At 52.9% G+C, this 3,371-nt stretch overlaps 1 pseudogene; it reads left to right on the top strand.

Moving 5' to 3' along the window:
- The first annotated feature begins 1,109 nt into the window (after positions 1-1,109).
- On the top strand, positions 1,110-3,087 carry LOC103080848 (DNA replication factor Cdt1 pseudogene; annotated as a pseudogene).
- Positions 3,088-3,371: the final 284 nt, after the last annotated feature.

Below are 3,371 nucleotides of genomic sequence, written 5' to 3'. Positions count from 1 at the left end.
CTTTTTGCAGATGTCTGCAGAATGCAGATAATCTGTATTCTGAGGAGATCTGCAAATTAAAGATCTATATGACCAGTTAGAATTATAGCACAGTGAGGACAGAGTGGTGCAGTAGGTAATGATATAGCCTTGAATCTTGGGTAATAATAATTATAACCTGCCTATACTTATAAGCAAAAGTAGATGATATTTACCCCCAACCCCCATTTCAGAGGGAATGGATCAATTGGCAGAAGAATGATGGTGAACTTTTGGATATTTTGGAATTCCTCCAATGCAAGATATATTGGTATCATGAATGGAAGTATAAGTTGGTATATTGTCTTTGGAAAGCTATTTGGCCATAACTATCAAAATAAAATTCACACAACCCTTTGACCTAGCAGTTTCATTTCTAGTAATTTATTTTAGAAATATAGTCACTAGATGCACAAAAATCTCTGTACTAAAATATTCATCATGGCAGTTTGTTTAATAACAAATGATTTAAAATAGTCTAAATGTCCAAGAAATAGATTAGGTGAATAAATTATGGAATATTTATGCACTGTAATATAGTTAAGCCTTTATAAAGCCTGTATCTATATAGAACCATCTCTAAGTGAAAGAAGGGTTAGAATATGCTATTATTTGTGGTCATAGAAATGTAAAGTATATGTATATATATTTATATATGCGTATGTTGAAGACTGCATAAGAGAGTTTTAAAAGCATGGGTCAGAAGACATTTTTCAATGTACATTGCGACTTTGGTATTATTTCAATTAATTACTTCTTGGATGTATCATCTATTCAAAAATTATAAGTTAAAAAATTATAGGGGTGGTATATGTATGTATGTATGTTTTTACTCCCCTCTTACATAAAGATGTCTTTGCTTGATTCTCTGCTGTATTGCACCTGACTTCTCTTTTGAGAGTTTTCTTATAATTTCTGTTAGAACACCTTTTATTAGGATATCGTTGCACTGACACTTTTAGTAATGAGGTGGCAACTCCACTTATTCCTTTATTGCTTGCCATGACTCTACAGAATATAGCTCTACCACTTTCTTCCAAGATTCGGGTCCTTCCTGTCCAGGAGAGCTATTTAGAAATTTGTTTGTGCCAATGGTTTCCGCCCACAGCGGGGGCGGGACCAGGGTGCAGCGAGAAAATCAGCGGGAAATGCATCTCCACTTCTGCTTGTGGTCCCACCGCTGGGGTCTCGCTGCTCCCGCCATGGCGCAGTGCCATGTGCAGAGTGATGCCATCATTGGGCGTTATGAATGCGAGACTGAATAATTAACAGCCACCCCTTAGACAGAGGACCAGGTGCAGGGTAGACTCTTTCTGGATGTTGTAATCAGAAATAGTGCAGCCGTCTTCCAGCTGTTTGCCTGCAAACGTGAGCCTCTGCTGGTCAGGGGGGATGCCTTCTTTATCCTGGATCTTGGCCTTCACATTCTTGATGGTGTCACTGGGCTCCACCTCCAGGGTGATGGTCTTGCCCGTCAGGGTCTTCCCGAAGATCTGCATACAACCCCTTAGACGTACCAAGCCGGTCTGGTGCACCCTGAGTCCCGCGCCCCAGCCCCGGCTGGGCCCAACCCGCCGAGCCCCAGCGCGATGAGCCTGCTCCGCCCCCGCGCAGGAGGCTGTGGCTGCTGGCCAACGCAGTCTCTGGCCCTAGTTCCCCAGCTGTCCCTGGCTTCCCAGAGCACTCTTCTCCCCAAAGCAAGAAGACAAAGGCCACCCTCTCAGCTGGTCAGCGACCCTGCCTGGCAGCCCAGGAGGACACAAGGTCTCTTCAAAGGTCATCCTTTCCGAGCTCAAGTCTTGCCTACAGTGGGCACAGGAGCTGGGGGCACGGGTCCAGGAGCTGAAGGCAAGTGCACAGAAGAATGCTGGGGAACCCAGAGCACCGGAGGACAAGGGGCACCCAGCGGGGCTATGTGGTGAGCAGATGCCTGCCTATCAGCGCTTCCTTGCCCTGGCCCAGCAGGGGCCCCCGGGCCTTGTGCTGCCCTACAAGTACCAGGTGCTGGCTGAGATGTTCTGCAGCATGGACACCATCGTGGGCATGCTGTACAACCACTCTGAGACTGTGACCTTCTCCAAGGTCAAGCAGGGAGTCCAGGACATGATGCACAAGCGCTTTGAGGAGCGCAGTGTGGGCCGGATCAAAACCGTGTATCCTGGCTCCTACTGCTTCTGCCAGGAGCGCTACGCCGCCACATTCAAGGACGGTGGCAGGAGGTCTGATTACCAGCTCACCATCGAGCCGCTGCTGGACCAGCAGGCTGGCAGTGCGGCTCCCCAGCTCACGGCATCGCGCCTGCTGAAGTGGTGCCAGATCTTCAGCCAGAATCTGGTAGCCCACGTCTGGTAGTATCACAGGGCCTTCCTGGCCTCCCTGAACTGCCCCCCGCCCCGCCGCCCATGGAGGTTCCTGAGGACCAGCTGACACGCTGGCACCCCCACTTCAATGTGGACGAAGTGCCTAACATCGAGCCGGCCAAGCTGCCCCAGCCGCCCACCGTGGAGAAGCTGGCCACCACCCAGGAGGTGTCGGCCGGTGCCCACAGCCTGGTGTCACCCAGGATGGAGAAGGCTCTGAGTGACCTGGCCCAGCTCACGGCCGAGCCTAGCAGCCCCTGGTCCCCCAGCCCGGCACTGCCAGCCACCCTGCTGCCACGCCACCTGCCACCCTGAAGGGGGTGTCCCAGGCCCTGCTGGAGCGGATCCGGCCCAGGAGGTGCAGAAGCAGCTGGCGCAGATGACCCGGCGCCCGGAGCAGGACCAGCGGCTGCAGGGGCTCAAGCGGCTGCCTGAGGTGATCCGCGTGCTGCACGGCATCTTCAGGTCAGAGCACAAGCCAGCGCTCAGCATGGAGATGGCCTGCACCAGGATGGTGGGCAGCTACCGCACGGCCACGAGCCCCTGGGAGATGGAGAAGCACATGCACCTCCTCTGTGAGCTGCTGTCCGACTGGCTCAGCCTCCACCGCATCCGCACGGACACCTACGTCAATCTGGACAAGGCTGCCGACCTGGCAGGTGTCTTGGCACAGCTGGCCCGCCTTGCCTGTGCTGAGGAGGCGCTGTGAGCCCGGCGGACAAGTGCCAACACAGACGGGCCGCCGGGCCTGTGTCTTACTTTCTTTAGGAACCCGACACACTTTGCTTTCCCTGTCCTAAGTCCCCATGAGGGTCAGGGCTCTGGCTGCTGGGCTTGAGGGCCTCTGATTAGTGTGGTGGAGGCCCCCCTCGTATACAGGGTGCAGGGAAGTGGGGTGGGGGAGAGGTAGTGTGGTTCGCAGAATCACCCTCCCAGGTGTCCACGTGGGATCCTGAGGTGGTCCTGGAGTATCTTGGTGGGCCGGGTGTCACA

This window comes from Lipotes vexillifer, unplaced genomic scaffold, assembly GCF_000442215.2.
Source record: "Lipotes vexillifer unplaced genomic scaffold, Lipotes_vexillifer_v1.1 scaffold212, whole genome shotgun sequence".
Lineage (NCBI taxonomy): Eukaryota > Metazoa > Chordata > Mammalia > Artiodactyla > Lipotidae > Lipotes > Lipotes vexillifer.
The sequence above is the reverse complement of the archived record's forward strand: the minus strand, read 5'-3'. Positions and strand labels throughout refer to the sequence as shown.